At 40.1% G+C, this 26,133-nt stretch overlaps 1 protein-coding gene across 3 annotated transcripts in view; it reads right to left on the reverse strand.

Annotated features, from left to right (window-relative positions):
* The window catches only part of znf469 (zinc finger protein 469), a 107,787-nt gene that overhangs the window by 31,349 nt on the left and 50,305 nt on the right, over positions 1-26,133 (reverse strand). For 2 of the 3 annotated variants that reach the window (XM_084094090.1, XM_084094089.1), the window contains exon 2: positions 19,266-19,443. The gene's annotated coding sequence lies outside the window, so the exon portion shown is untranslated. Of the gene's footprint in view, positions 1-19,261; positions 19,444-26,133 lie in introns of all 3 variants that reach the window. The other variant, XM_084094088.1, reaches the window with a different exon arrangement.

Genomic DNA, 26,133 nt, shown 5'->3' on the forward strand with positions numbered 1-26,133 from the left:
TTCAGAATTTAAAGATGTTAGTGTTTTGTGATAGTTCTTGATGGGTAACGGGAAATTGACTGAGTTCTGGCTGCTCTTACAGAGTATTCTGAGCAGCTTTAGTTTTTGTGTGATGTGGTCATGGTTTGAATTCAGGTCTTTCATGGGATCTGTGTAAATTGTTTTTCAAAGTGCCTTTTTAAGATATAATTTTTTTGGATCATCAAGTCTTGTAGTGCATTTATGTCCCCTCCAGGCTTCTCTAACTAGCCTGACCAGAAGGACTTTCATAGTCAACCAGCTTCATAAGAAAGACAATGCTGGCTGATCATGGCTATTACAACAGGATCAGCACCTAACCAGGACTAACTAGCCTAAACCAGCATGAGAATTAGTTTCTGTTTCACTTTACAGCTGATAGGTGAAGGTCTTCTCTCTTTTACTCACCACGATTCAATGTCACCATCTGTGCTTATAGTTTCTGGTTTTCTTCTGGAATTTTTCTCAGGACTTCTGAGTAGTTTGTTGACAGAGTTGGTCTCTCTCTATAATAGGGTTGCATGGTATACTGACACTTACTATAAAATAAAAGAAAAAGAAAGAAAGAAAGAAAAAGGACTGCATCAACGTCAAAGTGTTGGTATAGATCCAACCCTACTCTAAATCATCTCTGAGCTACTGGACAGAAGTGGAGGTGGTGAGAAGTTTAGGCTTGGGGAAGAAGATCAGATTACCTTTCATTTTTTTGCCATTTATGTATATAGTGTGCAAAAAGAATATCTCTGGATTTGCAATTACATATTCATTATGCCTGCTTGCTCTTGCTGGAAACTCAACTTCCTGGAATTATTCTAAGGCCCTGTTGTAGCGGCAAAATGCTTTTTTCATGAGAGAGTTTCAATGCATATATGCTAGATAAAACTAGGCCCAACTAACCTAATTCATAACTTACAAATCCAAACTTTAGAGGTTTTCTGACTTAATTCAGACCATTAAACTTTGTAGATGCTGATGTTTGCTGCTTGGCAGCTGCTAGCAAAATATAATAATATGCTATTTCTCTAAATTAATATTTCTTTTCTATTGATAAAACTGTGCTGGCTTATTATGTAGCCACTGTTCTAGCAGATACCCTGTATAATGGCAAATACGTCATATTGTGGGGAAAAATTACGCAAAGTTCGCAATTCAACAGAAATTCACAATGACCTTACAGCTAATTAGTCAACTAATCATTTAGCCAACCCACTGACTAGTTGATTTTAAGTCTGAAGTCTATTATTGTGCTTCAATAAGCTACAATCAAGGTAGCACTTCATCTCACTTTACGGTCAAAATGTCATCCAGATCATTATCTTGTTGTCTGCTATTTTTCTTCTCCTGTCTCTGTTTTTCTTTCTATCTGTCTTTATCTTCATCCAGATACTTGCCCTGGGAGCCGGCCATGTTTATGCCTGTACAGGGTCCTGAGCTTTTGGATGTGTGACCTCAGATTTTCACAAAGGCCTATGAGCCAATTCAATGCTTAAAATGCTTGGCTAGAGGGCAGAAACAATGTGACATGTATTCCAAAGGTGTTCTTCAGTATCTTAAAGATAGGTGAAAATTGTTGGTGGGGAGTGAAAGAAAGAGTAAACAGGAGAGGAGAAAGTAAAGAGACACATGGCTTGTAGTAAATTAAACAGACGGAGGGAAATCCGAGTGGCCTAAGATTCATAGCTACTTAGGGATGTAAGAAATGGGAGGTTGAGGGAGATAGAGAGAAAAATGGTTATGCCATTGGGTCTAATAAAACTGCGTCTGTTATTGCATGTTTCTAAGCACTAGGTGCTTTTACAAGAGTATAAAGACTCACAAAAATCAGGTCAAAAGAAATGGTGTAATGGTGACTAATAATGACATTGGTTACAAACTATCAAGCTTTGACTCTACACTACCCGAAAAATTATCTTAATATTATTTGTATATTATAAAGAGATGAACATGTTTGATTATTGCATGCTGTAAATGTGTGGAAAAATAATGCAACAAATGCTTGTTGGAGAAATAGGTAGACTGTTTTGAAAACAGCTGAGCCACTGTCATGCTAATGAAAAATGTTTAGTTGGCTTCTCCCCTACACTGGCACACAGACACCATACAGACGCTTGATCAGAGAGACCAGACTTTAATAGGCATGCCAGTGGGCAGCTGGCACAGAGCAGGGTGGCTATTTTTAGACTGAATGGAGATTAATTTACGTAAAAAAATAACTTTCTTTTTCTCATTCACTCTGTCTGTTTCTGCCTTAGCGATCAGGGCCTCTGTGGTGGTTCTCACGTTTCCCTTTCCCTTTCTTTCTGCCTCTGTCTCTTATCCACTTTCTTTCCATATTTTCCACACATTCCTGTTTTCCTCCCTCTCTCTCCTTACTCAGCCCCTTTAAATCTGATGTAATGCTTACCCCCAGATACCCTCATACTCCGCTCAGCGCGAACCAGCTGCCAAGACCCCTGCTTGCATCTGTCGAGTGATCTGTATCCCTTCTTCGTCACACATAACACGAACGGGAGAGAAAATAATCTCTAAGGTGGTCAGAATATGCATAATGTTCTGGCCGGTTGCCAAGGTATTGCTATGGTTTTCTGGGTGGCTGCTAGGTGATTACTTGCTAACCTACACCAAATTTCTACTCTATTGTTACCCTTAGGTAGGGGTGGGGTAACAATAGAGTAGAAATTTGGTGTAGGTTAGCAAGTCGAGTGTAGGTTACCAAATTCTTTTTTCACAATAATGATATAGTTCACAATATAGTTATTTTTGCTTTAAATAATAATAATAAAAATTGTTGAGATCATTAGGCTTGCTCAATGCAGCATGAGTCACAGCACAGATCAGCAGCAGGAGTCAGGTTTCATTTATCATTCATTTATATCAAAGCGAAATGTAATAGTACCTATTTGGCAATATATTGGATTTAAACCCAATGCTAATAGGGAACCTGCAAAAAAAATTGTTGTGTTTTTCTAGTTGTTTTCTAGTTCTTCATTAAGAATGATGATGAATCCACCATTCAAGCAATTGCCACCCGAATTGGCACTAATTTGAAACGGCGCGTGTCCACTGGCATGGAGCGTTTTCGGTTCATTCCTATGGAAGCTCACCTTTCATAGGAATTGAAGGAGACATATCATGCTTTTAAATTGTTCCTTTTTACATATAAATCATACATTTGTAGTCTATATAAAGCGGAACTGCAATGCTTGGGTCTGAATTCCTCATTATTATAGCTCCACAGGCCCCTTTTCTACCCCTTTTCTGATGTGCGTCTGAGAGCAACTCGTTTTGGTGCGGTCTCTTTAAATACAATTGAGACACTTCATACCCCGCCCACACTCGGTTCAACTCCACCCCGTTCGGCCATTTTTGTAGTTTGTTAGCAGAGATACGATTATCTAGCGGCACAGAAACTTTTTATTCACACGTTATTAACAAAATGTCAACAACGGAAGACTTGTCCAGCCAGCCTTACATGTTCGAGCCAGAGTCGGAGCCGGAGCGAGATGAAAATGAAGACGACGAACCTGCAGAACAACGTCTTCATACGGATGTATCGCAATGGTGTTTTACAGTATTTACACATGAAACTTTGGTCTTCCGACCTTTTACCACCGTGTCGATTTATTTTGATTAATATGTGTGAGGGAGAGAGAGCAAGACTAGTCTAGTTTGGAGACGGTGATGTCTTGTTTACACTTTCGCCTGGCTCCGAGAGAGAGTGCTCGCGCGCGACCGGGTCTCTCTCTCTGCTCGTTCTTTCAGTTTAACATGCGCACTGTCATAAGCGCGGCAGTTCATCTACATTAGACGGTGTAATGAAGCGTGTGGGTTACTACATCCAACAACCGAACATTTTAACTTACCCTCTCGTAACTTCTGCATCCTTTAGCTTGGACTACAAAATTGCAGCGAGAAATAAAAATGGCGGATTGCTCGAAGTGTTGGGCCGGAAGTCAATGTCCTTATTTGGCAGTTCCGCTGCAAATACTGTGACGTAATAGTTCAAAAAACTTCATAGATAACAGAAAAATCGGAACAGGTTGAAAAATATGACCAAAACAGAAGCACCTGAAGAGAATAATTTCAACTTTTCTGTACTTCTAAACACTCCAAATATACAACAAAATGCATTTAAGGGCTAAAAAAGTGGATTTAGCATGATATGTCCCCTTTAATTGAAAACGCTTGCTCTGCTCCGCACCGCTATGAATACCCGTGTGGCATTTCGAATTAGCGATTTAAAAACGAAGTGCAAAAGAGGGTGGGTTCAGTACTCATGCACTCTATGAGCAGAAGTATGCTCTCAGACAGCGCGTGCATATAGCGCAGTGAGTTCTCTTTTGCTGCTTATTGCATTTCAACGGTTTCAAATCAATGCTTAAACGCATGCAAATGATAACGTCACATGAGCGTAACCGTGGTAGAGTCAATAGTCAGATTTCCACCGGTTAATCGTGCCTACTGGTATATCGCGCCCAACCCCTACGGATGGCTTTACATTTGTAATAATAATAATAATACATTTCTACTCTACTTTGGCCTCAAATTATCTATCGTAAAAAACTGTACTAATCAAAACATACGGGACCCTGGTAACAGGACCAGTACAATTTTAACACTATAGAACTTTATACTTTGTGTTTGTGTGAGCTCAGGCTTGCTCATATTGCCATTCGCCACACTAAGAACAGAAAGTGATGACGAAGCTGACTTCTGCATTCACACACACATGCCATCATCTCACAAAACTCCTGTCCCAGGTGCTGCAACAGGGGAAACACGCTCCTTTGCCTTTTACAGGGCTCTTTCGCCCTGACCCGTGACACTTTATTGGGACACAGACGGCAGCTACTGTAGCAGTGCTTACTGGCTCAGGCTAGAGCCGAGCGAGCTGCCCTATGATTCACAACCGCCAATGATAACCTGCCAATCACAATCAACTTCTGCACGAAAAGTAGGGGTCGAAACTCAACTCAATGCAAATAATTGAAAGCACATGTTGTCTTTTTTTTTTTTTTTTTTTTTTTTTTTTACCACTGCAATTATTTGGGAATGAGCCGCAATATTTTGCTGAGTGCAACACACAGAGCTCCCCTCTCCCCGGGAGAGAGTGGAAAACTCCGCCTCAGCAGTACCGGTGAATATCTCTTATAATGATAGGGGCAGGATAAAATAGACGACTGCTAGCATGCTATTTAATAACCAGAGGGAGGATAGAGTCAGGGGCGTAGCAGCCATTATAACGCCCCCCCACCCCCCACATTTTGGGAGATAACAGTTGAGTTTGCTTTGCTGCAGTGCAAATAATAAACTAGGTGGCAACTTAAATGACAGCTTTAAGACTAAGCAGACGTCTGATACACCCAGACTGCACTGGCAGTTGATCAAGCAAACTAATCAGTAAGCGATAAGTCTAATGGCCACTTACTTGGCCAACACTGGGCAAAAGTTTTGTCATCTAAATAATATTAATGTGCCATGCTGAGAAGTTTTATAATGTATCCCCCATATATAAAGTCTAATATGGGTTCCTGAAGCATGTTCTGAAGGAACTGGCTTTGTCATAGAAACCAAAAATGACCCTTTTTTTCTGTCACCACCATCTAAAAGATGTCACAGAGACTGAGTATTGAAGTGGATTCAAAGTAATGGAGGGCAGAAGAGACAGATAACAGGAGATCTCTCTGTGTAATGAATCCGATCTTCAAGCAAAACTAACTGGATGAATATTTTAATGCTACCGATCCTGATCTGAATTTTGACTCACACCATGTTCGTTCGTTGGCCAGAGAAGAACTGGCCCCCTGATTGAGTCTGGTTTCTCCCAAGGTTTTTTTTTTCTCCATTCTGTCACCTGATGGAGTTTGGGTTCCTTGCCACTGTCACCTCTGGCTTGCTTAGTTGGGGACTTTTAATATTCAACAATATTATTGATCTGACTGTACCAACGCTGTTGTACAGTATGAGAACTGAGCTGGATGATGACAATTTTTTGCAGAACTGCTTTATAGATTAAATAATTGATGATCTTTACAATGAAACTGAATCAACACTGAGCTGACTTCAGCCGAAATGCATCGTTTTCCATTTATCACTATAAAGCTTTTTTGAAACAATCTGTTTTGTATAAAGTGCTATATAAATAAAGGTGCCTTGACTTTCTAACATACTCGGCGTGTGTAAGAGTATACTGTGTACGTGTTAAATAAAACCGAATAACACACCCCTGCTTCAGGTGCATCATGGCAGCTGTCACAACACGAAACCTTTTAAGCATTCCTATTAGAGGCATCACATATAGAGCCGTTTGTGAACAAAACAATTCCATTGTCGAGGGAACTATGTCTAAGGTGTTTCACCTTTCTGACTGTTTTTAAAGCACTTATGTAGTTAGCATTCTTGGAGCTCTGTTTCACACATAGCATATGCTACCTTAAAGAAGTGTTGAGGACTTCTTGTATGCCATTTTTTCCCTTTGATGTAAATTGACAAATATAGCTGTAACTATAAACTAGCCTAAATTGCATTATACCTCTATGAATCCTGGAAAAAATTCAAAGGTCAACAAATATATGATTATGCGGTTCAAATGAGATGATTTAATTATAGTAGGTAAACATCTTCCCTTAGACATCTATCCCTTACATCTATCCCTTACATCTATCTCTTACATCTATCCCTTACCATAAATGGTCATCTTAGCAATGTGTCTTTGGGACTAATCTTAATGTCCCGTCTCAGAGAACAGCTAAAGGCAAACACACTCCACTCACATGGACACCCACATACACAAGATTGTGGGACAACCACAATCATCAACTCATCACTTTGGACTGTCAAAAGACCAAAGTGTAGATTGATGTCTGATCAGATGTTGAGGGTTCACAAATTAAAGTGTTTATTCTGTGGCAGAAGCCTCTAGATAGCTATTAAGTTTTCATACCAACATCACATGATGGGGAAGTTTTGATGCCCATGTGTGTCCGGAAGAATCCCGTTCTTTTATCCTGAGCCATCTGTGTTGAGAAGTCACAGATGGTTCATATAACAAAGGCTTTTCCCCTCATATCCTTGGTTATTTAAAGCCACACATTTGATAGGAAATCAGACTTCTAGGGATTGTATGGAGATTGAACATTAAAAGGTCTTGACCTTAAAGTAGGGCTCAGTAGTTTCGGGATTTCTTCGCTGTATTCTCGCTTTTTGCTCGCAGGTTTCTCTCTAGAGCTCCCCCTACAGCTTCGGAATAGATATTTGACAACACTGTTGTAAAAACTCGTTGGTGATTCTCAGACACCAGAGGCTAGTAGATCAACGACATCAAAGCAGATGGGACATTCTTTAAAACGTCTTCTTCATTCGGGTTCGAACAGCGTGAGGGAGCGCAATAATGACAGCATTTTAGCAGATTTCTTTTGGCCGTAAAGCAATTGTTTACATCGCGAGACCTGATATCACGCGATACTGCCTGACGCGGCGGCCGGCGTCCCGCCGGCTCAAAGTTGCAAGTGCGGATTTTCCGCTCACGGGCACCAGGGGGGTGCGAAACGACCACCATTCAACCCGAAATAAGTAATATAACCATTCCAATGACTCTGAAGCTGTTCAGTTAAGGTAAAAAAGTGACTTAGTTCACCTTTAACAAGAGCCAAGATTATGCTAAATGTTAAAGATTTTCAATACAGATCACAGATAGAGTCTTGGTATGGGATGTACAAGAATGTACAGCCTAAAAAGAATGGGAAGCCTAAAGTTTTAACTTTGAAAGTTTGAATGAACGTTGAGGCCAGAAAGATACTCTACACAAGTATGCAAAGTTATTTGCAAAGTTATTTGCCATGGCAATAGTTGACCTAAAAGCGAACTGACCATAGAGAAAGATGCCCACTATATCTCCACTTGCGGCAGAGAATGTAATGTTATTCTGTGACTTTTGTTCATTGTTATGGTAACATTGTATTCCAGAATTACTATCCTTAATAAGTCGCCTTGGAAAACAGAAACTGCCCCATGAATGAAAGTAAACAGAAAAAAGCCAACAGAAACTGTTCATCTCATCTTCCCTATTGTGATGTACATCCGAGTAAACAAAAATGTACGGCGACACTTGATTTTATCCATCGGGAATTGATTGGATTGTCACTCACTGCAACCTCATGTGAGTGACAGGATAAAAGAAAGGGATTATTGTCTAACTGGCGAACACGTCATCAGAGAAGAGATGTTGCAGGGGGAAGAAAGTTATTTTTATTAGTTAAGTTTATAAGGGCATGTGATGATTTTTTTTTAAATGATGATGTGCACAGCTAAATAATTTATAATAACCACTGCTTTATTCCATAAAAAAAATAAAAAAATAAGAATTGTCTATTTTGATTTCATTGTGAGCAAGAAGTACAAGAGTGAAGCATCACACTCGACCTCATGACATGGTCTGTCTACCTCAGGATACTCCACATATGGGACTTTAATATGTGGGCTTTTCCAAAGAAACAGAAGAACCTGTTAGTACTTGTCATAAAAGCATCTAGGGGTGCACATTAGCCTGAGGTAAAAGAGAAAGTGGTACGTGTGGCTGCCACTCCCTCCCTCTGCTGTTAACCTTCCCTTTTACAATTTCACCCCTCCCTCCCCTAGTATTCTACCCATCAGACCTGTTCACTTTGTCCCTCTCCTCTTTTTTTCTCTTGCTCCCACCACCTGTTCCTCCTTTTCTACACCTGCAATGTCATAAAAACAGGCATGGAAAGAAAACGAGTTTACATAGCTATTTCTTTCAGCTTGCACACAGCTGGAGCATCTCCAGTCGCATCTTCATGTCGTTAATGTCCTTAACACATTCCAGATCCTGTATCTGTTCCATCCATTGAGCGGCAAATACTGTTGACCAGTAACTGTTTTCTATAACTTCAAGTGGGTCATTGGTGGCTTACAAATCCCAAGACATTAATATATATGTCAATAAGTCCATTTATAAGTGTGGTGAGCAGGACGAGGCCGAGGGTCGTGAGAGAATGGCGCTTATAAATCACGGTGGCGTGATTGATAATGAGCGACACCTGCGCGACGCACCGGTTTTGTATCTCTCATGGAGGAGCGGAAGCATAAAGGAGGATTGACGACAGTGAAGATCAAGAGAGGCCAGGCCTGGATTTTATTTGTGTTTTGTTATATGTGACAGCAGTCGTCTGTGAGGTTTGTATTTATTTATTTTATTATTAAAATCTGTTGAATGTTCGCCGGTTCCCGCCGCCTCCTTCCCACAATAACGAACTTTGCTACAATAAGTAACTGACATACCTAAGAAAGAATATAGTAAGAAAGAAACTTCTTGCCATGAAATTGAAAATAAGCAATGAAGCTGCTGGAAGCAATTTCTGCAGCACTAGTGGGATGAACAGGTAATCCAAAAACCCTAATCAAACAATTTAACCAGTTAATCAAAGTCTAAAGAATTACTGGAAAATTCCAGACAGGTGTGTTGGAGCAGGATTGGTGTACAGCAACTCTCAGGCACTAAGGTAGGACACACACAGGACAGGTGGATGCATGAATAAAAGTAGTGATGGACAGATGAAACAGCATTGAGATGGAGGTGCAAAAACAGAGCTGAAAAGAGAGGGAAGTCCGGGATTGAGTCTTTCCCGCAAAATCACTGGCGCTGATGTATGAAGCATGCTACACTGACGCTCCAAATCTATCACCCAAGTCATAGACGCATGATTCACTTCAGCCAAGAATCTGCATTTATGAATGATTGAATTGTGTGCGACTGTTAGAATATACCTCTTTGCATACTTGTATCTCAGAAAGCCTCTGATAGTCTGCTCTCATGTGAGTGAGTCTTGTGTATTCAGAGTTTGAAAAATTAGCTTTAAGTGGGCTGTCCACATTACAGTGTATTCTGGCCAGGAAACACCTACTTACACACAAAGTGACAATCACATTTTGTTTATTTCTGCAATATTTACTCTGGTATATCTGAAATTGCCAATTCCTCAAACAATCTGAATCTACATTTGTGCTCAAGGACATCTCATTAACTTGCTACTGAATGTCTCGTATGACATTTGGACAACTCCGTGTCAAAATTCGGTGTGTAACTTGTCCTGCACATCAAACCATGTGGCTTGGTGAGAAGTCTGCAATTACTTTTCTTACCATTTCAATCGGCAAACAATGTAATAGCAAAAAAACAAAACAAACAATATTTGCATTCAAGGAGTGATCTGAGAAAAATCTAGAGGAATATCAAAGACTTGGGGATGGGCTTGTTTTGACTTGAGCAGGTAAGTAAATACCCTAGCAACCACTCAGACCACCTTAGCAACTGCATGTGGCTGTGTTTTCTTTACAGGCAAATATCACTGTTTTCTTCCAAAAATGTGAAAATCTAATTTGAATTATTCTATAATACAGTTACTGACCTTTGTAGACGTGAGACAATGTATAATGCCTTTTACTCGCCTTTGATTCCTTGTGGGAAGAGAATCAAAGTGGTGGTTCGCTACGCATCAAGGGACGTTTTCAAAGATATTCTCTACATTCCTTGCTTCCTCACGGACTGTGTGAATGTTTATGAATGAGAGCTGCTCGAGGGTGTGTACAGGATTTGCCAAAATGGCTATGTGGTGCACATTTGTCTTGTTTGGTGTGTGCCAGTGTTTACACAGCCTCATAAACAAAGACGACCAGCCGGAAGTAGATATGCCTGACCTCTTTCACCAGCTAACTAAGAACGTTAAGAGCCACATGCTATCTTTAACCCTTACTGATGCCATAGTGTGTGTGTGTGTGTGTGTGTGGCAAAAAAAAGAAAAGAAAAAAAAAAGTGCAGCGCCTCGGACACAACCAGCTGTCTGATACATTTCAGCACTGGTAACATCAAGAAGACCACATACATAGTGCACATCAGATAAACCAACATGTTTATCTAAACTAGACACACTCCATTTGCTTTTGACAGACAATATACACAGACATATTACAATCTTGAGAACACTTTGAAAAAGATACGCAAATAGAAACTGATGACATAGCACTACTAGTCCTGTGAAACCAGACATATTTGCTTTTTCTGAAGCTCAAGGTCAAGAACATGACGTGGGCTTCTGGATCACAGACAGTAAGCTAACTAGCTATCAAAATTGTATCTAATTTAGCTACATTTTTTAGATGTTTCTCACTACAACTTCCTTTTCCAAGCACTTTACAGTCCTCTGAATAACCATATTGATCTTTGCATAGAACAAAGTCTCATTTCCCACGGATCACTCCTGAATAAGCCGTTTGAACCGGTTATGCTTACTTTGACCCAGCAAACATGCGTGTTTGAGGCACAAACACTGCCGCGTCTGGGCGCACCCATGGGGAATGTGACATCAGGGCCTGACTATAGCAGCTGGGCTCCATGCAGCATTTACAGGTTAAAACAGTGCCACAGTGGTTTCCCCACATCTAAGAACTGCCCTGGTGGCACAGACAAGGCCAGATTCAGGTCACTGAACAGGACAGAGGCACTATAATGGATTCAAGTGTGGATACAGGCAAAACCCTGTTCCAAAACCTAGTGACCTCTACATAGGCAGCTTGCTTCTATATCACCATCTAAATGAAACCTCTTATGTCACTGATTTAAAAAGCCTCTTCATCAACAGCAACTCATTCATCCAGAAATGGAAATTGTCATCATTTGTCATTGTCAACATGGAGATATATTTTCTTAAATGTCTTTTTTTTGTGTGTGTGTGTGTGTGTGTGTGTTCCACAGAGGTCATTCAGGTTTGTAATGACATGAGGGTGTAAATGATGACAGTTTTCATTTTTGGGAAGCATATTGCAGATAAATAGCACTTTTCAGGTGAAGGGCACAAAAGACTGAAAGTTTATTTTAATAGAGTCTGATTTTAGCATGTTATTAAGTGAAGCACAAATACATAGCCCAGCAATATAAGGTGAAACATGAGAATAAAATGAGATTAGAAAAAAAAACTCTTTTATATTAATACGTATACGTAGGGATATTTCCAAAGAATGTGAGCAATGGTGTCCCAAAAAGCCCTTCCACAAAACTATTAGCAAAGTGTACACATGATGGTCATTTAAAGCAAGTCATTTTGCCATCTTTAATCATATTTTATCCTGGGATATATTTTGGAATTTTAAAAAGTTTAATTGTACATCCAAGGAATATCAGCAGACAATATTCCTTAAATATTTATGTTCATTTATTCCACACAGACACAGTATGCAAGTTGAAATAAGTAGGGCTGACAGGTGATGCCCATCTTCATAGAGAATTTGCCAAAGTGTGTTTGTCACAATACATGAAGGATACATGTCATTTTGTCAAAAATTTAAGGCAGCATCGCAAGACAAAAGTTAACTACAGCTAAGAGAGAGAAAGAGAGATAGATGTTAAAAAGTAGCTACAAACAATGACGTTGGTAGCAAAAAAGAATGCCAAAGATTTGTTTAGACTAAATATAAATTTACGCTTATGCAATATAACAAACAAGTGTTCTCCAAGAAATATGAAGGAATGTGCAAACACATCATTGAATAGTGAATTAAGTGTTTGCATAGTCTGTACAAACACAAACATCCATTCAAACTAAACCACATTCCTCTGCAGACAGGCAAAGTGACTCAAAGTACAGTTATTACAGTTAAAATCCTTATGGACTAGCCATATGTTAACTCTTTCCTCGCCATTGACGGAAATTTCCGGCTTTCCGTGTTTTCACTGTTATACTGTAGGGTGTGTTATTACGCATCTTCTGAAAGAATACTGAATCTCCTGATCAAAAGACACGTGAAGAAGAACCAGAAACAAGCGATAGCATATGTAAGCAGATGCATATGTAAAATAACACAATCATCAACAATAAACAGCAAAAGTGCCTAACGTTACCGGATGAAATATCGACCCAGGACGAGGTATAGGACTGTGAAGCTTTGGGGGTGTTGATGGACTCGATCTACTCCACCTCCATCGTTCTGAATCTGATCTGGATATAATCTTTGACAAAGCACGCTTTTCTCAGCTTTTTGCTGAAAATGTTGCTTTTTTATGAAACTTACCCAAATTCAAGTGTCGATAAAATAAAGAATGCATTAAGCTAGAATAAGCTAAAAAGCAGAGGGTCTGTTCTTTCTTTTGATATATATTGCATGTTTAGATATTCATACAACTAAATAATTTGGGGGCCATGAAAATTTGGTGAAAATGCTAGCGGTGGCAGGCTACTTAAAAATAAATAAACAATAAAATAAAATAAAAACCCTGGCGGGCAAAGAGGCTCATGGATTTGCTCTTTTTGGGGTTGAATCTTTAACCTTCCAGTTACCAGCTCAGATCTATTCCACATATTCTTTTAGCCAATCAGAATTGCTCATCAACCATTTCCACAGGTCTGCTGGTCTTGAAAAAGAAAATGTATTTTTCCCCCCACGAAAGACAAGACAGTGAGTCCTCTAAAGAGCTCATGGTTTTCTTCTTTGAATAGATCATGACATCAGCTTTGGGCAGGTCAGCTGTCTGCCTGAGCAAAACAAACGTGTCTAAACAATGCCACATCTGGAGATGGAGAAGGGTGATTGAGAGAGAGGAAAGAGTATGGAAAAGAAAAAAAAAAACAGGGGGAGGGAGAGAAAGTAGAGGAGGAATGTGGCGGAAGAGAGTGGAAATGAAAAAAAGGGGAAGCAGCCAGCTGTTTTGGACAAGTGCCAGAGTGTCTGGGGATGTGCAAAGCTCTAGTTTACGGGAGATTCCCTCACACAGACCTTTCTGAACGTTTAAACCCCCAGCCAGAGCCGGACAGTAACGGAGTACATTTACTTGAGTACAGTACTTAAGTACAATTTTGAGGGATCTGTACTTTACTCGAGTATCATTTTTGGGGAGAACTCATGACTTTACTCAAGTACATTTGAGAGGCAAATATTGTACTCTTTACTCCACTACATTTCTATCCATAACTGTGAGTACCTGTTACTTCTAAAAAAAAAATAAAAAAAACATATATTTGTTGTTTCCCTCTCAAATGTGATTGGATTGTGCAGGCGCCACTGATTGGGACAGCCTATCAGCAATCACTTTCAGCTTTCCGCTCAACTCCATGGTCAGATTTAGATAAGAGACGAAACCATGGACGAAACAATGGATGAAGACGCAGCAGGTCCATCCCGGGAGTATTTTTTTTCCCCAGGATGGTAGGGGAAGACTCATGAATATTCATTAGGGAAATCATCCCTGATTGGTCTTAACCCCAGTGACGGGTAGGTTTAGGGGTAGGTCATCAGACCAATCAGGGATGACTTCCCAAATGAATATTCATGAGTCTTCCCCTACCATCCTGGGAAAAAAATATTGCATCCCGAACCCGTGGCCCCACCTCGCCAGACTATTTCAATTTTCTGAATAAGTTAATGATAGTGTAGGATTGAAAATAATCCAAGATATTTCAAATGAACAAAGATATTTGCTTGACTGTTTTTCTACCCCCTCTAGGCTTGCAGGCCAAATGTTTGTACTTTGGGGGTCGATGAATTGTCACATCGATGGATTTAGTACAGTGGTGGGAGTGTAATTATCTGATTGGTCAGTTTGAATGTCTCACAGTTGGGTTTTAGTCACATGGTCAAGGAAAGGATAAAACAAGATTGTAACTGTTGCTCTGTCTCTTTGATGCTCTGGCTATCTTCTTCTCTGGGTCCCTTTCTTGGGGGCTCCTCTTTTCTTTCTCTCTCTCTCTCTCTCTCTCTCTCTCTCTCTCTCTCTCTCTCTCTCTCTCTCTCTCTCTCTCAGGTAACATTTTTCATATATGCTGGGTACAATTAATAATATAAGTTATCATCATTTCATACATCTATTTTGTAACTATTTTAAGTGTAACCATAAACATAATTTGTCATTAAACCTTTTCAATTGCAACTAATGTGCTAACTAGTTTTGATTTGGTATTGACTTTGAAGTGCTAAATATTGCAATACAATATCGTCACTATCTATAGCAACGCTCTCCCACAAATATTAAGCTATTGTAACTGCACTTATTTCCATCGTTGGTATAAGTGGCAGTGGGTGGTATAGACAAGAAATGTGCAGTTTTCTACCATCTTGCCAATAACGTTTCTTTAGTCATTCGGTAGTTCTTGCAGCTTGAACCACTGCAGGAATTCCACCCTTACAATAGTTTTTGCTTCAAGTGTTTGCTGTGTTTACCAATGTAAGCATTGTGGCAGTAGTGATGCAATATTTAGAAAATGTATTCTTGTACTCTTGATACTCAAGTACTTTTAAAAACAAATACTTTAGTACTTTTACTTAAGTAGACATCTGACTGTAGTACTTTTACTTGTACTTGAGTAAAATTTAGCAAGGGGTATCTGTACTTTTACTCAAGTAATGAAGCTGTGTACTCTGTCCGCCTCTGCCCCCAGCCATGTGCATGAGCAAAAGAAATAGCATCTTGTCTACCTCACTCTCTTAGTCATCATTAACACACTGCAAATACTAACACACACACACACACACAGATTTTGACAACCCAATATTCTGGTACTTTTGTACAAATCTACACACTCGCACTTCATTTATCCATCTAAATGAATTATTTAATCCCAATCTGAATTTTAAGGCACTATAATCTTTTTGCAAAGAATAACCTGTTGTCAGCTAGCAGGTCCTGAATGGTTGCTAGGGCATTGCTAGATGGTTGAAAGTACACCTCCAAGTCTAGATATTGCTCAGGTCCATTTTTATTCTGTTTATGGAATTCTTTAAACTATTTATCCTTCACCATTTTGAATGCTTAGAAAAGTAATAAAACACTCCTCAATAAGCTACACCATTTTAAATTTAATTCATGTCTGTAGCACAAACTTTATATCTTAGCAAACACTACTAATTAATTACTAATTAGTCATGAAGCTGACACATTTTCAAAGCAGTCCTATCTGACGTAAAAATGTAGTTGTGTGTTTGTATTTCTGCTTGGGTTTAAATGTGGCAGCATATGGAACTGTGTTTAACTGACTGCAGACACAATTCTCCCTCTCTCTCTCTCTCTCTCTCTCTCTCTCTCTCTCTGTGGCTCGGTAAACCCTACATTATGGGGACAAAATGTCCCCACAAAGATGGCAATATACGAAATCCTTTTCCTTGTGGGGACATTTTTTGGTCATAATGAGGAAAACTGCTTATAAATCATTATATAAATCAAACAGAAAGTGTTATGTTATGGGTACGTTTAGGGGTTGAGAGAGAGAGAGAGAGAGAGAGAGAGAGAGAGAGAGAGAGAGAGAGAGAGAGAGAGAGAAAAAGATCTTTGTGCTTATATCTTTGGCATAACTGAGCAAAACTGGTACCACAACTTTCACACGTCCACACATAAACACACTCAGCAAGAGGCCAAATCCCTAAACTGTCATTTCATGTGCACACTACTCCCTGATTATAATGCCCTGTTAAACATTTAGAAAGCAGATTTCCCACAATGCTTTTCTACTATGTAGTCATGCTCTGCCATATGCCTCGTCACAACAAATATATTGGCCAAAATCATCTACAAAACAAAATACACTTCAAAGGCCTATATCAGGAATCAGTCAACTTCAGACATTTATCCAAGTAATACTCTTTCCTGTATAACCCTTCATTTGCTTTATCAGGACACCTCAATTCTACTGTCTCTCTGACATAATCAACATTACTTCAGTTGATTCTGAAGAGGTGGATTTCTCTCAGGTCACCCTCAAGTCTATTGGATTATTTTGCTCACTTTATCATCCGCCAGTTGAAAAGAATAAGTTTGATCACTTGGAAAAAGTTACTTTGTGACGCATGATACTTAGAGTTAAGAATTTGTTCAAATCACTAACCGTAAGTTTGAGCAATCGTAATGATAATAATGCTTGCCTTCATGACACAAACCTAATCCGCAAATTGTTTCTTTGGAAGGTTTTCTAATCACATTAAATCAAGACCGGTTTTATAAGGCTCACCACTTGAGTTAATAGAGGATAAAATACTATTAGAGCCTAATGTTTTCCAAATTCTAATAGGGAGCATGCATTTTTTATTTGTTTTAAGGGAATGATGCATTGGTAACTGCGGATCTCCTGAGCAGTTAAAGTTAAGAGCTCTGCTGCTGGTTCCATTACGGCTCAGAGTTTGTATGTGTTTGCACGTGCACAAATGCAATGGCTTCAGGAATCCTCACGGGATAGGGTTAGAGTTACAAATCGTTAGGCAGTGGTCAAAAGGTCAGACTAGATTGTTATGCCTCACCCAACTGTAGACCCCTGGTAGCAGTGTTAACAAGGAATGTGTGAAACAAACAATCATATGCACCAGGAATACAGACAGAGAACAGTAGACACTGTTGGACAGGGGTCTCCCTAACACCCCGTTGTTTTGTTTGGGATGATACTCTATATAGATTTCAACAAAACAGAACAGCAGACAAAGAATCTCTGTTGGATGTAGCCCAAGAGACTGCTTGGCATTTTGCAGTTAAGATACCACAAATCCTATATAAGCCTATGGAAGACGGTGGACCATGTCTGGACAGGCTGGATTGACTCTGGTATGTTCTGCATTGCAGTGACCTGGCGTTTGGGGCCATTGGGAAGTCGGAAATGCTTAATGGTTTGGTTTGGATGGGCGGATTGACTCCAGAAAAAATTTACTACAGTTTTTACTGGTATCTAGTGGGGCTTAGTAACCAAATACCACTTCCTTCTCTCCAGTGTTCTGGACAGGAACTTCTTTACTTGATGAAGACACATTATCCAGACTACAGTGAGTTTCTCTCAGCTGCTGTCAGTAATACAGTTAGGCAGGAGACACTGGGACAGGAAGAACCAGCTATGGTTAATGCTTTCATGCTGCATCCCTTGGTCCGTGTACCTTTATCTCTCAGTCCTCATAACAGTCCTTCTATTATGTCCATACATCCCTTTATCCTTGCATCTCTATGTCCCTGTGTCCCTCAAGTGAAACTACCAAAACTTTACCAGCCAAACACAACCATGAATCTCCCCCTCTCTCTCTCCACCTCCACTGCCAGCTCTGGAAAGTTCATTTGTGACAGTAGGTCCGTCTCCTTCGCTCTGCACGTGTTTTTTCAATTAGCCAAGGCTCCCGTACACTATTCAGAAGAACATTTGGGAAACCATAATTCTCATGGCCCTGCACAAAAAACTAATGGAAACTCGCTTAAGATTTTTCCGGGGGTGGTTTCAAAAAGAGCCATTACCCCAAGAGGGGAGCGGGGGGTTTGTTGTATTCATCCCAGAGATGAAGGGATGAATTGGCCAGAAGATTAGACAGACGAACGGATGGGTGGAGTGATGGACGGATGCATTACGAGTGAGAGGTCAAGCTGGCCTTTCTAAAGGTAAAAAGAAGTCAGACAGACGTAGAGATACTCAGAATAGAGGTGAGTGGAGGAGGTGAACGAGTGCACGGATGGAGAGATTTTCCTCAGAATGCGGATGAAAGCTGGCCGGTCCGGATCTGGAGCGGGCCGCAGGGAGAAGGGACATGTCCAGAGGACTCAGATCAAAGGAGAGAGGCGGCTGAGAGACAGATGACGGGCCATCCCCTCCCCTCCATCCCAGAGTCTCTATTTACACAGATGAGTTTGAAAAGCCTTCAGCAAGATTCTGACCTTCAGCACAGCAAATAAACACACACACACGCACTCATATAAACATGCTAATGCAAATTCATTCACACGCACCTGACGGCGTATCAGTACTCACAAATGTTTACATGTGCACGTGTGTTAAGCCACACTCACACTCACATTAACATTCTCCACATTTTGTGTACACGCATACCTAAAATATACATACCATCTTTGTACTACAAGTTAGCTAAAACTCCTACAATTGCACACTTAACATACTTCAGTCTACTAAAGTCCTTTACATAAAGTAAACCTCAGCATTGATACTTGGAAATCAATTTCTTCTCTAGGCTGTCACAATCATGAATAAAGTCATTAGTATTGCTCCTATTTTTATAGAAAAAATAGTTTAAAAGCCTGCCTAAAAGTGCACATTTTGAGTCAGTAAGTGTGTGTGTTAGTATGTGTCAGTGTGTGAGGACACAGACCCCCCATGCTGACAGACAGACAGACAGACAGTCAGACAGTCAGACAGCCAGACAGACAAATGTCTACTTTCAATAATAACATTAGCATTGGCATTACAATGACAGCAGCAACTCTTACCTACATGCTTGTGAAGTCTTGGAAAGTGAGAGGTTCATATCTGCCGCTGCAGTTCCTGTGCTGCACGTTTCGACCCAGAGTAGAGGGAGAGAGAGAGATAGGAGAGAGAAAAAGAGAGAGAGAAAGAGAGAGAGTGCAATGGAGCAGCGCAGCCCCCAGTCCCGGCACTCCAATTCTACGTTCTGAGGATGAAAAGAGAAGTCTTCATTACCAGCTGGAGACCACGCCTCCACCTCTCCCCTCTTCCCTCCCCGCCGCTTCCCTCTCCCTCCCAGCCAGTAGCAGGACGCAAAGTTTGTCCCAGCCAAGAGAAGGCCAGTGATCTGCCAAAGCAAACCTTCAACCACAACCAACTGCCAGTACAGTGAGAGAGAAGGCTATGACAGACCCAGTCGAAGGGAGCACAGTAAAGGGGCTAGACGCACTTTTTGATCAGTGTTGTTGAACTCATTTTAATTAAGGCTTGCTGTAGGAAACGGGACATCAAACAGACTGTCGGTTTATGGGAAGGCACAGCTCGGAGCGCATACACATTTGTGCGTGTGCCAATGTCCTCTTTCATGCAGCACCGGTGCAAAAAAAAGAGGATATTTTGCATTACTTATGAGTCAACTTTGAGTTTCCCCTCTCCCTCTTGTCATCTGTCTCTTGCTTTCCACCATTGCCAAAGTGAATGTTATCCATGGCAGTCAAGAAAATCACTCTTTTTAGGAGAGCTGCATGCCGTCTGTAATTATAAGTGGGGTTGGGCATGAAGTCTGCCTACAATCCCAGCTCCGATGCCACAACACACACACACATATACACGCCCTAATGGGAGTGTGAGCCAAACCAGGCCAGTGTGCTCGCACTCCTCCACTCTGAAGCACAGCATGACAGTTGAGACTATATTTTTAGCATATCCAAAACCTTTTTTATTCATATTGAAATTTTCATAGGAGAAATTATGTTTGCCTTGAAAAGACACAGTCAATGGAAGCATTCATGGCAAACGGAATAAAAAAAAAAAAAACTCTTAGATGCTCCTTTTCCCAATTATTTCTGTGTGCATGCATTACAGGGCTATTTTAAAGTGAACGTTAAAACTTCTGGGATTGTCCTAATTGAGTTACGGGTATGTAAATGAAGTCTGGGGTTGAAATGAAAGCTAATGTTCTGCTACCGTGATGTGTCAGTGCTGTGGCTGTGCCTTGCAAAACGCTCTTTTCATCCTAAATACACGCAACTGTTTGTTTGCATCACTGTCATGGAAATGAAAATTAAATCAAGTCGTATAACTTTTTAGAATAAAAGAGAGATGTGAACTCAGAGCCAATTTGAAGGGAGAGATATAATTATGATTTATGTTCTGTTTTATTATCTGAAAGATTTGTCAGTGTTCTGTTTATAGTTGTTGCACATGCGGTGAAATTTGAATGAGAAGAAAAAAACCTGAGAATGGTGAGAAAACATGGAGAGAATAAAAGGACCAGTTTAACAAAGCTTTACAATATAAAATTGTTCTTCACAAATAAGGCTTCAAGTGGAATCACATCTTATGTCTGTACTGTCTTTAATAAAGCAAGAATCCTGCATGTAATTCCTCTCCTCACCACAAGAGGACCACTTGAGCAGCTTGTACATTTATAATCCTGCAGGAAAGACTTTCAGTCAAACTGTTTGCAGTGCAAGTTTCAGGGATGGCAGTGAAAGATAAAACAAAACGAATACACAAAAAGATTAAAGATTACCAAACCACATCTGTCTTGACCAAAAAAGTCTGCATAATATAAAACCTATATATACTTATCACATTTATGTTTCATAGTTTATGTTTACATAATAAATACTGCAAAATAACTTGCAGAGATAAAATTCTTCCAGGGATTGATGATTATTTTATACCTACCAGTATCTGAATAGCTGATTCTGGCTGTAACTTTATGTCAGTCAGGTATACATAAAAACATAGATTGGTCAAATTTGATACCGAAAAGTAAGACTGAATACCCCTAACAGTCTTAACATAATGGCTATGTTCATGCAACTGGCCCCAGGTCTTCAAATTAATTGCCTTGATTTTGCTTGGATCTGCCTTTTTGAGCATAATAATATGCTAACTGACAGTGTTGGGCGTAGTAATGCAGTTATGTAATCAGATTACTTTTTTTTTTTTAACTAGTAAAGTGACAGATTTAAATTTACAGCAAAATATCTGAGATACTTTTTCAAATAACACAAGTTACTTAGTTTTCCAATTTATTGACCGACAGCTCTCCTGTCCCCATGTTGAGAGAAATCAGGAGTAAGTGCAGAGGCGTTGTGTGTGAACATGATGGTTATTGTAGTCCTAGACTAAATGTGAGCAGGCATTTACTCACCTCACATGCACTAAAGATTCAGTATTCCTCAAAATGAACAAAATGCAAACTGGGAATATTACGAAAACCTGCAATAATTAAATGTTAAATTACACAAATATACTTTATGAATTTAATCTCACTTTATTAACCAGTGTCTTAGCTGCTGACCTTCGATGACAATTCAATCATACTAATAAGCTAAAAATGACTTTTGATAAACATCACATTTGCGTTTCTTTCTTTTTTTTATTGCTGATGTAAGAGTGTAGAACTTTCTTCATCTGCGATATAGAACAGCTGAAAGGTTTGTTTTGAGCTGCGCCATCTACTGTACAGGAGTGAATTTCCATTTCCTTCAACCTGAGGCTTATTCATTTCACTTTTGGTGTCAAAGGGCCTTCACATTTACCAAAATGTTTTTTTTTTTTTAAACAAACAAGCAAGCCAAGCCCAGATTAGAAAAAGTAATGCAAAAGTAACGTAACACATTACTTTCAGTAAAATGTAACTAAGTAACACAATTAGTTATTTTTTAGGGAGTAATTTTTTTAAGTAACAATCCCCAGCACTGCTAACTGATATGAGAACTGGAGTTATGGTGTGTCTTTCTGAAACAGACGGATGTAGACAGAAAAACTAGTGGTTGATTTATGCGGTTATAAACTGTGATTGAGGTGAATTGTGACATTTTTCCCTCTAACGCCACTGAGTTTTAAGAGAATGATGATTTGACCATGTGTGCTGCATGACTCATGCCAGATCACTAGCAGTATGCACGTGTGTATAGAGTGTAAAAGATAAAAGAAAAAAAAAAGATGCAGATAAGTCCAGCAAGGCTCACGTGTGACAAAAAGCTATCAATACATTTGGAGTCGCAGTCTACAAATTTCTGCAGTTTTATCAACATCTAGGCCAGTTCTTCAAAGAAGGATAAGTGTGTGCATCATGTGACTTATTTCCTGTGCATTATTCTCAAAGGTCTGTTATAGTGTGTATAAACAGATGATAGTGAGTTATGGATGGTGTTGGAGGTACAGAGATTAAACTAAGGCCCTGTCCCAAAAGGCACACTTCATATGCACTTACGGTCTTGTGGACTTAAAATGGCCGCCGCGTGCGCCTGATTGTGAAGTCCACAAGATCGTAGGGTGCAGGGCCGGAGTGGGGCCACTTTTCAGCCCGGGAGTTTCAGGCCCAAGAACGGCCCACTTTTTCCATGGTGGAATTCCAAATTAGCACTTTTTCCAAATTGGATAAATGAAGCAAAAGTTCAGCTCTTACTATTGTGTAGTTTGTATTAATACCATGGTTCAACAAATAATGTAAAGGTTAAATAATAATTCACTTAGACTTTATAAGAAGCAATTGCGACTTTATTTCACGCAATTGCGACTTTCTTTCACGCAATTCTGACTTTATATGTAAACTCACAATTGTGAGATAAAAAGTCGCAATTATCTTTTAAAATGTTTTATTCTGTGGCGGAAACAAGCTTCCATACCTCCTGGTCTCTTCCTCCCATCCATGCTCCCTGACGCGTACCGTTACGGTGGGGCCGGCCCAGCTATCGGTAGGCGGTGCCGCGGTAGCCTACCTGAGAAAACGTTTTGGAAAAGACGGGCTATGGACCCAACCAACTCTACAGGAGGGGAGGGGAGAACTCCCTCACATGGTACAACCCATGCAGAGGCTGCGCGCTGCGGTGTCAGAATGCGGAACGTGTGTAGCCTAATGTAACTAACGTGACAAATGTGAAAATAATAATAATAAAAATAAATAAAAACTCGACCGGCCCAAAAGTGAAGCGGCCCACCGGGAATTCTCCCGATTCTCCCAATTACCCACCCCGGGCCTGGTAGGGTGTCCCATTTGTCATTTCAGGTTTCAAGACAAGTCACCTTTATATATACAGATTGTTTCAAAGCAGCTTTACAGTGATAACAGGAAAATAATGCAACAAAGTTTGTTTTCGGCTGTACAGATATACATGTAGAAGAAAATAGTGTCATTGTCCAGCTCAAGTAAGGTTCAGTGTTCCTCAAAATTCAGAAGGATCGATATTCGCCCTCAAAACGCACTTTTGCTGAGCCCGCACTGGAGCAAGCTTCGCAGCAGACTTCTACCCAACAGTCAAAGCGGAGCTATGTCACGAAAGTAGGAAGACCGCTAGTGTTTAGGGTGCCATTTGGGACTGGGCCTAAGTGTTACGGTACACTGAGCTAAGCCCTGAGGAAAGCCATAACTAAGCTGTCATTTTTGAGGGGTTTCAGAGTCAGGAAGGCCACTGGCCAAGTGGGGAATAGATTGCCCATTTCACCCAGTTTTCCCATTTCTGTACCCTGAGGGGATTTATTTTCCCGCAAGCATGCTCAAGGGGTGGTATAAGACATGCTAAGTGTAAAAAACTGGGGAGTTGTGTCAAAACAAACATTTTAATTAGTTTTTCAGCTGACACTTTTTTCCATGTAACCAGGTACAGTCACTCTGTAGGCTGGACAAATAAACTTTTAGTTACTAGCCATGATCTTTAACCACTAGCTTTCACCAAGATCAGTTATTAGCTTGAAATATACAGATGAAGGGCACTTAGTTGACCCGGTCTTGACTGTAGCAAGCTGCAACTAGACTAACAACTAAACAACTAAAAACTGCAGCGCATCAAATTATAGAGACCTAGCAAAAGCAACGCTGAACACTGGGGACAATACTAGAGCAAATTTGGCAGTTTCTGGAAAGGGACTGCAGACAAATGTTATAAAAATATGTAAATATTTTTTTATATGTCGTACAAGTTTATAAGCCAGGCACACAGTCTGATTTTTTACAGTCTTTTAAGATTGTTGCTTGTGCACTGTGCGACATCAAGTATCTTTTATACCAGACTATACGATTCACATAATTGCCTTGATTATGATCCCAATTTTCCCTTTGAAATCTTGTAGGAGGAGTCACACTGCATGACTTCGACGGCACTAAAGGCCCAGGTATACTTTATTTTCCGTGTTCCGCTCCATCTCGCACACCACCGCGGATGGACATGTTCGACACATGCATAGTACAGTTGCTTTTTTTACTCTACCAGATGTCAGAGGGCAGCACTGAGTTATGTCATTTACAGGACATTCGCTGAGATGGACAAAACTAGACAAGTAGCGGATCCGCAATTGCATGCAAAGTTTAGAACAAAAACACACTCTCTTTGACTACTGCGCAGTACATCACACCTAGTCGTGGGTTTTCAAACCTGTCTTGGAGGACCCCCAGTATGTATCCCTTATCTAACACACCTGATTCAACTCATCAGTTGAGTCAACTCATTAGTACAGACTGCAAGACCTGAGTTGGGTGTGTCAGATAGGGGAGACATTCAAACTGTGCAGAGCTGGAGGTTCTCCAGGACAGGTTTGAAAACTCAAGACCTAGTAGACTCTTCTTTCTCAACATTAACCTTGCGCATATGCATTGTTGTATGTGCATTGTCCACGTGGTAACACAAATCGGCCTGTTGAAGGGCAAAATCTGGAGTCTTAGTGTGACGTTCACCAACTGTTGCAATCAACCTTTGCCATCAAATTATACTTTAGCTGTCCAAGTTCTGCAACAATCCACGTGCTGTCCGCGTGATGTAATTTTCGTCATCGGGAGGGTCCATGGACGGTGTCTTTAATAAGGTAACTTCTTAAGTGTGGCATTTGCATACTGAATCCACTGTTAAATGTGTTGCTATGCTTCTCAGAAGAATGCAGCACATTACTTGATTATTCCTTAATTGCCTTTAGTCTCTAGGCTTTGGAAAGTGAACAAAAGCTGTAGGGGATAACAACAAACAAGCCCATGACCCTTGTTAGTAGTAAGTACTTCTGTCTTGCAAGGGGAAAAAATATGATATTTTCCCAAAACCCTCAAATCAATGCAAGTTGTAACCAGTATAATGTCAGGAGAAAAGAATCTCTCTCAGCAGGTCATTACTCTCTCTGTGAATAAATCTAACGGGACACTCATGACATCAACAGAGACACCCTGATGTGAGAGAGATTACGAGCACAATCAGTCAAGATCTTTTTCAGATACCAGAGTGGCAGAAAAGAACAGTCTCGGATAGACTGTAACGCTTTGTTGGTGGATATTCTTTTGAATTCTTGAGCCCATCTTGATGACACTACACTGGCTGCCTATACAAGCTTGTACAAACGACACAATTCTTTTTCTGGCTTAACAAAACTCGAAAGACCTAGTGTCACAACATCTGAAAGATCTCTCAACACTTTTTTGTCCATAATATCATCTACGCCCACGGGATCCAAGTATATTATTCCAAGTACAAATTAGGGATGACAATTGAATTCCACTGAGCAGAAATCAGAAACACTCTGAAAATTTAAGCCAAATGAATAACTTTTCCTGCATTTGGTTAATGTGACTCTTGCACAACCGTAATTACTCTCTACACTCAGAGAAGAACAGCTGTATTAGTATCCAAAGAAACAAACTGTCAACCTGACCCTTACTCGAGTTTGTTAACCGTGTTAT

This window comes from Abramis brama (genome assembly GCF_963993115.1).
Source record: "Abramis brama genome assembly, chromosome: 20".
NCBI classification, from domain to species: Eukaryota; Metazoa; Chordata; class Actinopteri; order Cypriniformes; family Leuciscidae; genus Abramis; species Abramis brama.